The sequence below is a fragment of the Bombus vancouverensis genome, chromosome 10 (assembly GCF_051014615.1).
Source record: "Bombus vancouverensis nearcticus chromosome 10, iyBomVanc1_principal, whole genome shotgun sequence".
NCBI lineage: Eukaryota > Metazoa > Arthropoda > Insecta > Hymenoptera > Apidae > Bombus > Bombus vancouverensis.
Genome location: NC_134920.1, coordinates 8,416,232 through 8,431,127, shown reverse-complemented (window position 1 = coordinate 8,431,127; position 14,896 = coordinate 8,416,232). Strand labels below are relative to the sequence as shown.

Genomic DNA, 14,896 nt, shown 5'->3' with positions numbered 1-14,896 from the left:
TGTGTATTCTAATATCTTCCAAACGATGCCAACTACTTTCTTCCCTCCGTTTCTGTCGCATCAAGTCCACTACGGCACCCTAAATAATTCGCCGATACGTACGCGTTGAACTGCCTCGTTGGTAAAAACAAAAAGATGACTCGAGTCGTATTCGAACGAGCTATTCCGCGTTCTGACGTGTCCCGACGTCAAGGTGCAAACTATATGGCACATGAATGAGAACGAAAATGCAACTGAAGTCGTGGAGTTTGTTAGAATGCCTCCGACATGTTCGTAACTCGTCGACCTGATATAAGTAATACCGACTAAGCAGCAACATTGTTATTGCGGTTGGTGCAGGTAATTCTATCACGGGAGTAAGAGGGGCCGCGTCGCAAACGGAATGTGCAACCGCCGCACGCGAACGTAAGCCGCGACTCGCGGAAGCCGCTACACACAGAGGGGCAAGAGAAACGAAGAGAACGAAAACGGAGACAGACAGCGTGGAAACGAACAAACAGGTATAATGCAAGAGAGGAACGTTTTATATGCACGACGACGCCTCGTGGATGCTGTCGCGCATACCGATCGCCTTTCCACGTTCCTGGAAACGTGTAAACGATGAGTTTTTCACCGACTATACCGTTTCGATGTTCGAACTTGTGCGCGCCTCGGCCGACGACACTCGCACCTCGTCTCTCTTTCATTCTCAACATTCATCCCGCCGAATTTTCCACGCTTTTTCGTTGTTCAGTTTTGCCCGCTATTGCCATGGAGTCCCAACCAGATAACAATTTGATAGTTCCAAATTTGAGCGTGATTTTTATGTACATCGATCGATTTTGTCGTTATTGTTGTCGTCGTTCGGTTTATTTTTGCTTCCCCTTTTCCTTTTTTTTTTTTTTCAACATAGTAGATATTTTCGTACTTTCATTTCGCTGTCGCTTCAACTACCCTTTTTGTTTATTAGATATCGGTTTTTACGCTGTTTGTGTCCGAACGAGATATATTCATCTGGCGTGACGCATGCCACGAAATGATCGGCTTTGACACACACACTATTTGCTCGCCGCTGAACGTTTGAATATTTTGTCAAAGGTATACACCGTATGTTACCGTACGTGATTCCCTGGCAATGTTTCGTCGTATAGGGAATTGTGAAAATGAGAAACGTAGCGCGATTGTTTTACGATGGAAATAGAAGCTTCTGGTCGTGTATTTTAACCGAGTTACAGGATTTTGGCTCTCTGATATCTCGATGTTGCGATTTTTATTAGTTATCTTGATAAACTATTCCGATGCGTTACTTTACGAAGATATAAATTCCATTTATATAAATTTTACACGCGTTTCACGTTCTTCCTGCTCCAGGGGTATACCACGCGGTCAACGTTTTCTCATCTATTACTTCAACAGCTACTGTTTACGTTTAATTAAGTCTCACACAACATTTCTATATAAATGCCACGAAATAGATTGCATATTCACATGGTGTACCACCAAATGCTACAATAATATTCTCTGTTGATGCAGTCGCGTTACTCATTGACAGATCGGTGTCTATGCAACTCGTGTATTAGCTTGTGGCGGCACATGAGTCAACGGAAGCTTCGAATCGGAAGAGACTCGTATTGTTGTGTCTTGGAGTGTCAACGTTATTTTGGTTTGCTACGTTCAAAGGTAAACCAACTCCGGACAAAATATTATCACTGTTATTTGTAATCGTCAACCGGAGTTACATTCGAACATTTTATAATAACAGCTGTAGTTAAAATAGACGAACGTGCTCTCTAGGACAGTCATTGTAACGAGTCCTTATAGCGAATCAGTATAGCGTGGCATACGACCGGCATACAATATCTGTGTACTGGTATTTAAAGCGATTTTAATATACACTGACTATTACAATTTTATCACTCGTCTCTTTAATAAACTAACACATATAACAAACCACCTCAAACTTTTCAGCGACTTGCAGCGTCTTCACCTCGTTTCGTGTAATTTTTCATAATCGATAAGTTAAAATGGTAATCGACGTAAGCGTTGTTTCAGCTTCCATGTAATCGATCTTAAATTCTACTTTCGAACAATTAAGGATGCATTTCCGATCAAGGATTGCATACACCTCTATCAAGGATGCGCGCAAGGAAGAGTTAACGCGATTTAGAAAGAATTCTCCAAATTGTCCAATTAATGAGGTGAAATGGGAGGAAATAAGTTTGCAACGTACGATCGGATCAAACGAATGTCCACGGGCAAACCCCGCGAGTTTCTCTAATTTCCGTGCTGATATCATGGCAAATTTGGAATTCGGTTTGACGAGAAGCCGAGTAATTAGCTGTTGAATGTCGCGACGCAGTTCCGAGGATACGAGGTGCGCGTCTTGTTTGCTCGTACGGGCCGAGTATTGCACTTTGACAAGTTGCCTCGTCTCTGTGCTGAAAACGTGCTGTGTTTTAGCTTTCGTTGCCGGCAGAACTTCCCCTTAGGCGCGCTGCACTCGAAAACCCTCCTCAGAATGTTGAAACTAATTCGACTATCGAATTTTTGAACGAAACGTAGACGAGCAGTTTGATAAAAATTGTTAGTTGGCGAATTTATAATTCGCGGGAGAATTTTATTCGAATATTTTCTCTTTATTCGTAGTAAAAATATATTTGTACGTTCAGGTTGTAAAAATTCCCAGATAAATACTTTTTACGGTCCTGTGTAGACTCGATATTCCATTTTATTGCAGGATTTTTGCTTGCAATAAACAAATTGATTCAACAGAAACGAATATAATAAAGTTATTGGGCGTAAAAGTTACTTTCGCGAGCCACTGCGTTCGCCGAGTATAAATCATTCGGAACAAAATGTCATTGGGCCACAAAGGGTTAATTTCCAAGTATAAACGCACAGAATATAAAATTCCAAGTTAAAACCTTTTAAGCGTGTCGCGGGAATTAAATGGAGAAAGATCGACGAAAGGAGATCGGTTGTGTAAGAAATTCAGCGGTGATATAACCGAACCACTTGCCAGTGAATTAAGCAGAGAGGCAACGAGCAAAGCTTTTATTCCGACAAGGACGATCGTAGGAAATTAAACATCGATCGGGTTTCATGGGGAATGGCTGGCGGCTATGGCAGGCCTCGTCGCTTCTGCATTAAATTCGAAGACGTTACGGTCCAAGTCGTATAATTCTCTCCGTATAATCCATATATCCACTGCCTATCTATTCTCGGATTGTTATTCCCGACTCAGCCACCAACCAGTTCAACCTCTGTAGTACTAAAATCGAGATATTGCGCCTTGTAAACTGACTATATCCATCGGACGGATTATGTGCTAACTCAAGGAGCTTACGTGCTGACTTAATAATCCTTCTTGTAAATCAACCCGGTCTCTCTTCCACCGATTCACTGATTCACCGATATCGTTTCGCATTTTATCGCCACTTTCGTTATTACGCGTCCCCATCCGTTCTTAAACTTGTAGGTACTTGAATCTTGAGGATTACATTCGCGTCTCGAAATGACTGGCGAGATGTTTTGTCCGATCCATTCGGGATATTACTACTGCCTCTTGTTGCGTAACATCCGTTTATCCAAGAATAAATTACCGACTCAGCAAAATTTTTATGTTTTACGATCGTTCAATCGTTTTACCATTTTTTTTTATACAACAACGTTAATAAACGATTCGTGTTTTTACCAAGGTTTTATAGCCAACGAAATATACGTTTTCCGAACGATCAGACTATCGTTATTCTTGAATTTAAGAACGCGTTCCGTAGGTTGTTTAAAAACTAAGTGGCAGAGAAATAGAAATTTAAAGGAGAAAGCGAAATAAAAAGTTTAATCAACGTTAAGAAAATTCAGACGTTTTACTGCTGCTCCGTTCTATTTTTTTTCTTACCAAAACAACGCAATAAAAAGTTGATGTTTTTTAATTCACAAAAAAGGTATGCCTACTAAAGTCCAAGGTTATCATCGCGGTTCTACGCGTGTATCCTGAAATTGCACGTCGTTTTCATTTGTTCCAAAGTACGCTGGAAAATTAAATATGAAAAACGTATATATCGTTTCGCTTTCTCGAAATCAGACGTGGCTACGGAATATTTCACAATATCCGACGACATCTGTGCGGTAAAATATTTACACGCGTGTGTAACTCGTACAACTTGAAATTATCATGCAACCGTTTGTAGCCGCGCGTGTCGTTCGTCTTTCCATCTTCTCGTTTCGCTTCCGTCCCCCCTTTCCGCTTTCTCTTTCTCTTCTTTTTTTCTCCCTCTGCCTTCTCTGCCCGACGCGACGTCGCGGTTTCCGTGGATTTGCATAAGTCCACGAAAGCGTCAAATACCGTATACCGACAGGAATATCTTATCAGGTCGCGAAAGTTTCCCTCGTTACGATACGAAACACGCCGAAGAATTTTTCTTGTTGGAACGCCATCGATCTGACTGTTTTACATTGATTTCTGATTAATTTAACTTCCCTGTATATCTCGTTTCTGAAAATGCTGTGGCGTCAAAAAGTATCTGCACACAGTCTTATTTCCCAATTTTCAAAGTTTCCGAAAGTTTCTCTTTTTTCTTTTATCAGGTTCTATATTTCGTTTTCCTTTAAAACTTAAAATTCAACCTCAAAACTTTCATTAAAAAGTTATATAATTTTTTTAATAGCAGTAGTAGCCAAATACAAGCAGACAGAATTTTTCTCGTCGATAATGGTTAGCGGTAATCAAAAAAGAAATTGGAATTATTCGTAATGATTATTCGTAATCAGAGCAATCAAAAATGAATATTTTTTAGTCGTTTCTTTTTTTTACAAATTTCTTCCCAATTTATCGCTAACTGGCTTCCACGTAAATGAAAATTAATGTTTGCTCAAACACTGACTTTTTTCTAAAAAATATTTAAAATGACTGTTATTTTTCTTTATTTTTTATTCTTTACAACTACGCTGTAATTCGTTCGTTACGTCGTATATGATATAATTAAATTAAACACAATATAATTAAATAATACATTCTTTCTGTTTTTTCGTAGGGGTTGACTCATGTCACGCATTTGACCCCTTTTCTTTCTTTACCGCGTGTTTCATAAAGATTAGTCACGATTACGGGGTGGAAAATGATCCGAGAACGATAAATGGATGGCATGCTTGCGACGCATAATGATTTTACGTCGTATTAAAGTTTAATTTATCTGTCGCAGTTTCATTAGAGTATACGATCTAAATGAATGGATAGAATTTCTTTCTTTTTCATTTTTTATTGCCAACGTTATTGAAGTTAATGGGAAACGAGGGCTTGTTTCGTCAAAGCGATACGATTTCTACTAAAACATAATTTGTATATTTTGCACCGTAGCTATTGCTCATAGTACAACCGTACTTGTACTGTTAGAATTACGAAATAGAACGAAAATTGCGTGCGAATTGCTATATGAATGATATACCTTTCTGTAGTATACAAATTCGCGAGCTTGTTAATTCTAACAATTTATTTTACCAACCATAGAATAATAGTTGCTGCCTGTATGTATTATTCAGAAAATTTCATAACTACGCGGCAATTAAGTACTTTTTGATACGAAGTGAATGCCAGACTAAAGCAGAATTTCACCTATTGTATGTTCAGCCATTCAACGTAGATGCATTTAATTTTTAACGTGTGTAATTTGTAATTTCTTTTTTTTTTTTACCGTATCAATTGATTCTGTGTTTTTCAATGAACATTCTCTTGTTTTCAAGTTTGTATTTAAAATTCATTGCCGGAAGAGAGAGGTATTTCGCGGGACGCTTGTATGTGCAAACGGGGCATAATTTCCAACGAAATGAATATCTCATTAGGTCACAGAACTTGCGCATTCTTATCGTGGTTATTATCATAACGTCGGTGTCGCGTGTGCGCAATTAAGCACGAGTGCTTTCCTATCTCCCTGTAATATAACATCTCTATAATACTTTTACTGTTTTCGTTTCTCATCCGTTGATCCTACTTCCTGATTTGCATAACTCCTAGAAAATTTCACCAGTCCACATCTTTTCTTCTCTGTGCTCTGACAAAATTTATCTCCTCGGCTGGACGTTGTGGCGAGACCAAATAAATGTTTCAAATTGAAAAAGAGCGGGGGAAGATTCGAATAGAAAATTACTCGGACGATCCTTCTTCTACTATACGAGACACGTTTGCCTTAAAACGGATCAAAAGGCAAGAAATGAACTCGTCAAGAAACAAACAGAGAAATAATCTGTAGAACTTGTATCGGAATAACAGATACGTTAAAGAAGCCGACAACACGAACCGGAGGCACAAAAGGAATTTCTATAATCTGACTAGAACAATTTATCACGCAGATATGTAGAATATTTCAACTTTTTCAAACTTTATAAGGTTGTAGAATTTATATAGAAAAAGAAATAGTAAGGAAAAAGGTATTGAACGAATTCGTGGAATCCCTTTTTGGTGATCACAATATAAATGCAATCTTACGTGAATTAACTAAACTGAAATTACAAACGAAATGAAAATTCCATTCTCTAAGATATCATCGAGCGATCGATTTTCTTTCTCATAGCCATCCACTGATTTCACAACCACAATTACACTCGATCGCTCTTCGATCAAGAACAACGATATCAAACTACGATCGACGATCGTATCATTCCCGTCAGGCGCAATTAATATAGCAAACTTCCGATTCTTACAAGATGCTACATTTCTCTTCTCGTGATCTCCGTTTCCCTTTGACGACTCGCAGGTCTTTGGCCGTTTTCACGGATTTGCATAAGCCGCTGCAACGCCGGCAACCTCGAAGAACAAATACCGTGCCACACCACGAATACCTTATTAGGTCAGAAAGTTTTGATTTCGCGGGTCTGCGACGAAGGTAGACAAAGGAGAAATAAAGGCACAGAAGGAGAGAGAGAGAGAGAAGAAGAGAGAGAGAGAAGGCATGCGCCTCTTAAAACCGATCCCTGCTGAATATAATTATTCGCTGGCCAAGCCAGAGGAGGATAAATGGATTCCGCTGGCATCGAGCTGGCGACAGATGTTTGATCTGTTGGAAAGTTCAGTTAGAACGACGTTCCTTGCTTACGGTTTCGCTCCCTGTTCACGCTGAAACGTGAAACGCCTAGCGAATACTTCTCAGAGTTCTCGATACACCCGCGCACCTGTGTTTCGCGCGTTTCTTTTCGAACAGGTTTTGATTGAAGCTTAAAAGCATACGAGAAGCTCTTCTAATGAAAGTTTTCGACGATGTTGGAATTATTCGAATGGGATGTTTGGTTCAGAGGCTCGAGAACTAGTCTTCACGTTTATTAGGAAATTTTAGTGAAGATTTTAATGTCTTTCGTGTTCCAGTGCTAAACTTCTTTCCGAGGTGAGAGGTCGAAATTGATTATTTTTGTATAATCGACGTGATATGGTTATTATGCGATTGGTCATGTTTTTGCAGGTACCGTAAGAAGTAATTACGCGATCAGAGCTCGTAGTTCGCCGAACTAATAGCTGAACTATCGCTTAGCAAAGGGTTCTATTACAGAGAGTGATGATGCAACATACCTGCGCGGGGCTGATTTATAGGGTGACTTGTAACATTGCGGTCTAAATTTCGATGAAAAATAGATTCTGAATACCGAAAGTATGCGAATTGTTACGTTGGTTTTGTCCAATTACCGAATATGATTTAATACGGTCGTGTCTGATTATATTTCGTCAAGTATTAGGTTGTCCGAAAAGTGTCTTTCTTTCACAGACACGTCTTTTATAACGATGCATCTTTATACAAACACGAAACCTAATCTGTCGAACGTTGTAATCTTTATTTTGATAGAACAAAATGGATCATACGTGATTCGATAAAATAATATAAAACGGGAAATCCATTATTTCCTTATGAAACGAAAGAAACTTTTCAGACGACCTAATACATACGTATTTCCAGACTTTGGTAAGTAATTAAATACATTCGTTAAATAGCTAGTCTTCGTGGAAATACGATTAGGCTACCCGAGTACTCGTACCAATATACGTTACCATTACCACGTCTTTGAATCCAAAGCATTAAGTATGTTTAATCGATTCTAGATATGTTTGTTCAGTCTGTTGAGCATACGCTGCCGCTTATATTGGATCGATCCCGTTTACCTTCAAAGCTACCTAATATTGAACACTGATAATGGTGATCCAGCATTTCTATATATGATATTCAACCAGTTATAGTAGTATATTAATCTCAAATAAGATAGAAATAGAAATTATGCAACCGCTTGTTCGTTTTTTCATTTATATACCACTTAATCGTCCATTAGATACCAAAATTTCGTTCGAACAAATGATCTTTATATAAACGAAGTTTCACTGTACTCGTATCTTGACGCGATCTATGCAATAGAATATGCGATAAAGACGCTGTAAACTAACAACGTTTATCCAGTTTCTTCTCACTCAAGCATTGACACAACTGCATTACTTCTTAAAAGTACAAAACGCGTTTATCATTCTGGAGATCTTCCCCCCTGTCCCCTTCACCTTCTAAATTTCAATTACCAGGCTCCAAACGAGGAATTAAAGTCGGCAATCCCGGTGGCGAAGTTTCGTGAAGCATCGTCACAAAATCCACTCGGCAGTTGCATGGCGAAGGTAGAAGGCAAGGTAAACAGGCCGGAAGTTCGGTCGTCCTCGATAAGTTTCGTTTTCAATAAAGGCGAGAGTCAGGTTTACCTTGGCCATACAGCCGACAAACGGCTCGCATTATTAATTCGCAGGTAAAACAAGCGAACTCCCAAGGAGCCTGGTTCCATTCCTCTGGTTTTTCCCTCGACAATGAAATATCTCGATTACCTCGAGAATCGGCGAGTGGTTCTGTTTCCGATATCGTCGCGCGATCGGTTTCGGTTCGTCGCAAAATTCCACGTGCCGTATCGGTGGAATTAGTTTTTCCAACACGCTTGCTGTATCAAGTCGCCCGCAAACTCTGGCCGTTTTTCCTCCACGGTGTTTTTCACGGCGGCAGAAACCGCCCAAGGGAATTCCAACGGAGAGCAATCCAACTCGATACACGGGGAAATCTCCCGCGTGGAAAAACAACGCCCGGATACCTGATCAAACGCTCCGCACGATCGTGCGCCGGTTTCATCGCCGTACGTAGAATTAACGGGAATTGGAAGCTGTTTCTTGCGCTGTCCGTGAATTACCAAGTATCAGAAGATATTGTCTCTCATGGGAGAACTTTTGGAACACCCCATAAATGTGCACAATCGATTCACCAAACGTTCTGTGAATGATTGTCTCGATCGGAATTCTCGTTAAATACCGTAGCTGCAAAATGTATCTCAAAGTACATCGACGTGTTTATCGTACAGCTTACGTGTTAACGTAACGTGTAACAATGATAGAAATTGGAATGTTTCTAGTAGAAGTGGTGGTTGGCGATAAAGAAACGATAGAGAATGTGTGATGCGATAAGAGTGGTTTTTAGCGATGGACATTTATATTACCACACGGTTTGACGATTAATATGCTAAATAAAAATCTTTGTACGCTCATCGTTAATATTACTGTGAATATTCTATCGCTGCCTCTGTCTTCGCAATGAATGTTTCATAGCAATGCGTGTAGGATAGGATAAAGCTCGCGTGTACAACCTTCTAGCTTTATTATCAAGCTGGAACACAACGGAGTTACGAGGATTTCGAAATACAGACGAATGATCTACTTTATGCTCTGTGTCACGTAACGAAACGTAGACTGTTTTAAGAGTATTGTATATCACTGTAATAGCGAATGTTACGAGTTCATGACAGGTGTTCCGGTTTTAGATTCACTTACGTTATTCACGTGCATTCTATCCTCTGATGCATCTAACTTGCTTTTCGTAATTGGTTAAACGAACTCGATTACCTGAAACAGAAAGAGTTAATTAATTACGGAAACGAGATATTTTTATCGTTAGCCAGTGTTAGAAAAAAAGATTAAGAATTTTTAATAGGCTAATGAATTGAAATAGTAACTTTTGCCAACAATTTAACGCAAACTCAAAATAATACCAGTTAGGTTATTACGGGAGAAATGAAATTTCATTAAAATTTTAAACTCAAGTTCCGCATTCAGTGAAAACAAAAGGGAGGAAGAAGTATTTCTTGAAATTGTAAAATTCTTCTCTCGTCGCGCGGGAAAACTGACGACAATGATAGAATTTTCAGGTTAAGGACCGCGTTCCCGCTTTCTAACGGGCTTCATTCTTATTCCTGCAAAAAGTTTCGACCAGCCGCAAACTGGTCAATTGCTCGTAGAAGTTAGGCGAGAATAATTAAAAGATTCAACAGGGCCTGAGAGCCATGGGACGTCGAAAAGTACGCGGGATAACTTCGTGCTCCAGGCTGTTTGTTAAATATTCATAAGCTTTTTCTCGAGTTGACGTTTCAACATCGCCAACGACTTGCCGTTTTTGCAATTGAAACTTTATCACCCTTGTGAACTATGTGTCGCCGCCTTGCAGTCCAAGACCTTCGTAAAAATATCGTCAACCGCAATAATTCTCTTCCACGAATTTACAAGCCGCCAGCCACCGTGCGAAATATCCGTTTCTTTCCACCAGTTCATATAAGTTTTCCACTATTCTTCCCGCTATCATATTACTTACAACTTTTCTTTCCCTTTTCTATTTCAAGTTCACAGGACGAAAGAATAATAAATCATATCTTTCATGTTTTACTGCAGAACAGTTTTAAATTGTAATATATCGTTAATCAATTTTATATTATCAATTTCTTTTCTGTTATTTCACTTTAGCATCAAACGTACGTATGTACAGTTTTGTCAGTTCTTTGAACGTTTCAAAAATGTCAACTACGTGGATCTATCAGCTATTTCTAAACGACTTGTATCTTTCGATTTAACGAGTCTTCTTCTCAATTATTAGGTACATTAGCACTAACTTTGCCAGTTCTTCTTCTTCTTATTCTTATATTATCTGTTTAATCGATTTATCAATTTTTGTTGATATAGAAATTTACATAAAGTTAGACGAACAAAAGAAATAACAACGAATGTACAATTTTTAATTATATTTTCAAACCGGTCACTTGACCAGTCCTGGTATGGTTAACGTTAAAATACTGTCCTCTAGTTATTAAGTAGCATAAAAATTGCAGAATCAACAAGAATAATTCTTCGTCAACTTATTGAATTTCTTCCCATAGTTCTCGTACATAATTACATCATTCGTCATTTTTTATTAAAAAATGCCTTTACTCTACCTAACGTTCGCCCTGTGAGATGCAGCGCTCGCGCGCGTTTACCACTTTGCTCGACAACACAAACGAGATTTCGTATCCGCGCGATACGCTCGCCTCTCGACAATTTCCCACGAGAAGTTACGCGAGCAAGCACGCGCGATTATCCAGCCTGTTCGCTCCGATTGTGGCAACCGTATGGAGATACACGTACGTACACTGCTGCATAACCCGTCATAGCTCGGTTATGGGTGCGCCGAAGGAGAGAGAACCGGAGTCGGGGGACTACGGCATTAAGTTTATGCCTCGCGCAGAATTACGTAGTTTAACACGTTGATAACCAGCTAGACGTTGCCACGGGTCCCGAAATGACAGCAACTTTCAGCCGGCGACAGAACGGCCGGTTCAATGTTTCTCGGCGATACTTTCCATGGACGATGGAGAACGATCCTTGCCACGCTACGGAATTGTTCCGCTGTTTATCGACCCAATGCAAATCACGATAACTCGATCGTTGCTCCCGGCAACTGGTCCAACGCGATCAGCTCAGTTTGCATAGTCGATACGCGGTTTAAATACGTTGTTTAGCTATTATGCAGTTCGATTCTGACGGATCGTACGTGGACTCTTAGCAGTTGAGAAGCCTAGGTGGTTATAGGTGGATGATTTTGTGACAACGACCATAACCAAATCTACGTCATTCCATACTATCTGACAGCGAACCGTTAGGCTTTGACTTGATCTTTGTACTTGGCCCAACGTTACACTTTCCCCATTACGTAGGGCAGTCAGGATCCTCTCAACACCTACAAACGCAACGTATAAAAACCGCAAGCATTCGACCACGAGACTAATCTTGTGTGCAATTTTGGCCGTGATTTGAACAACTATTTTTAACTTCGCTACTTCATTGTAATATTATACTTAATCATTTTCGTGAATAAAAGTCTACAAAATTATAAAAGCACAGTCAAGTTAAGTTATTGCTCAGCTACTCCTTTTTTATCATTAATTTTACGTGACAATTTCGATGATGGAATCGTTTGCAAGTATTAAAACACGTATGGGAAACGATGTCTAGCGAAATTGTTGAAGCCTTTAAGAATTATTATGTGGCTTGAAACGCAGCTTATAAAATAAGAGTAGTAAGAAAAGAAATACAAAAGCGCACGTGTAAATAAAAACGTGTTATAAAGTACAAACTATCTGATCATTCTATTTGGCACAAAGTTGAAAAATTGTAGAAGTTTATTATAGCCTGGAATTTGTAACTCGTCAGTTCTCTAACGCTGTTGATTGGTAAATTATTGCGCGAAGAAACGCTGATTAAAAACCTTCCAATTCGACAATTCTCGACGTTAATAAATTCATAAATTCATCGAACCAACCGAAATGATTAAATGGTTAATTCAAATGCCACGGACTACATCTCTTGTGTTATCCTCGTAGAGGTTGCTTTGTTGTTTTCGTCGTTTAATTATGCCGTGCTGGTAATTACATACGCGATTATTGAGCAATAACTTGTTAATGGATTGCGTCGGTGATCGGCCAACTTCCGACAGAACGCACGATCAAACGTATATGTACATTATACTTCAGCACGTGAATTAGCTGTGTCTTTTCGCGTGTATGCGCACGCCATCGTACGTGGCGCGCATATGGAAACGACGATATTTCCTACTTCGTTCCATTTCCCGCGGGAAATTTTCACCGCTGCTCAGTGTAAACTCTATGAACGTTCCTCCCTTGAAGGGTCAGTCGAAACTTAATATCGCGGTCTGATAGCGGGCCATCGAGCCCGGCGTCAACCGTGAAATGCAGTTTTACGATTCTTTCTTCAGGTATCTGATCGGGGAAGATCAGTAGTCTTTGTGATATGGCTGGGGTATAAATCAAGTAGCTGTTCTGATTGACGCAGCAACGTCTTGGGTCACCGTGGTATTTTGTCTTTGTCTGTAGAGACTGACTCGGTGCTGAGAGATATCTAGGACTTCAGACTTTTATCCTCTCAGTTCTTTATTATCACAGGATATACGAGCAATAAGATAGAATATATAAAACGTAGAGTAATATTTGGCAACAAGAATCCAACGTTGCACCAGAGAGATCAAAATGGAAGGTATATGACAAAATATCATTCAAATGAAGAAGAAATAAAAATTATCAAGTTAGAAACGAGTTGTAGGTTCGTGACGCAGTTCAGTTACGATTTCAACCATCCTCGTTACTATTTCATAGCTTCATCAACGTCAAATTGATGTTTGCAATTTAAATGTAAGCGACTGTAAGTAAATACATATGTCCTGAAAATGTGACAAGCGCGTGACCATGTAAGTTTTCGAAGGATCTCGCGCGCGATGGCTTCTTCCGAAATGTAAAATGGACGATTCAGCGAAGCCAGGAGTCGACGATGCGTAAGCGGCACGAGCAGGTAATCAAATAAAGCAAAGCTTCCAGTCCATTATTCTCGTTCCACTTGCACTTCAGCCCGGAAATCGTTGACCTATCTATCCAATCGTTATAAATTGGAGCAAGAACTGTCGGTCCTTGCATTCCCTCGACAGCTGATCGATAAATCACAGCGTCGTCTACGAACAATAATTTCGTGCAAGAAACATGCGGATGATAATTCATCTATTTTTCAGAGACATTTCTCGACGAAAGTGTGCTTTAAGCAGAGATGTATTTCGTTAAATTACAAATCTACTACTCTGAAAAACTAATGGAAATTCCTGACATTTTTTCTTCCATTCACTTGCCACTATACTATTTTATTAACAACATTGAACATTCGTTGCTTTGATATCTTTCGTTTCTGCATAGCCATCCCTATATCCTGTCCCTGTACGATCCACGAAAGAATCTCGGGAAATGGCAAGATTAAATATGTCCAGTGTCCACGCTTTTCTTCATCAGAGGATGCTTTGAATATGAACAGCGAACGAAGAAAATTCTGGCGGTTTAAAGTCGTCGAAAGGTAAAACTGACAAGCTGTAGCTACGTTACGCTGTGGCTTAAAGCATCGTTAGCGTAGTCGTATACTAAGATAGTATACAAGGATTGAGGTTCGAGTTGCAACCATAACTTCGCCATTATCCGACTTGCCAACTTTCTGTCGCTCTGCCTTCGTCTCCGTCTTATTCTTTCAGCCTTTTCCAAGTGTATCTCGACAGTGTTCGTGGCTCCTTCTCTCCTTTTTCCCACCTCCCTCCTACCTTTCTCTTTCCATTTCAGACTATACTCATTTCTTGTTCCTTAGTTCATTTTCTTTTCTTTCACTTAAGTGTTCTTTCTTTCTTTTTGTATTCCTAGTTTGTCTCTCTTTTTCGCTATTCGTTTGTCCGATTGTTTGCCCGCGGTTACATCTTGGCGAACGATTTTCGCACAGGTTTACTCTGTTCCTCTAACTTTTCGTTTGCTCTCGTCCGTGTTTCTACCAACCACAAACACAAAGATGTAACAATGCAATGATGGACGGGGGATAAATATTGGTTGAAAGAGCGAGAACCGTGGGACAAGACAGCGGAACGTCGAAGAATCAGCTGCGGGGCTTGTTTGGACTGTGCGTGAGAGAACGATATGACAGATTGCTTTCGATGCTATGTTTAACTAGGATTTCGCTTCGAGAACATCCTAAGTAGAAGATAAACGCCGAGACGAGGGAATCGATCTATTTCCTGTAAGTTGT

The 14,896-nt window shown here is 39.7% G+C and overlaps 1 protein-coding gene and 1 long non-coding RNA gene across 4 annotated transcripts in view; both read right to left on the bottom strand.

Moving 5' to 3' along the window:
• Positions 1-14,896, bottom strand: part of Fas3 (fasciclin 3) — a 343,542-nt gene that overhangs the window by 54,134 nt on the left and 274,512 nt on the right. The window lies entirely within an intron of this gene.
• LOC143303293 (uncharacterized) overlaps positions 9,706-14,896 on the bottom strand; it is an 86,008-nt gene continuing 80,817 nt past the window's right edge. The window contains exon 3 of the long non-coding RNA XR_013059443.1: positions 9,706-9,874. This is a non-coding gene — a long non-coding RNA (uncharacterized LOC143303293). The remainder of the gene's footprint in view (positions 9,875-14,896) is intronic.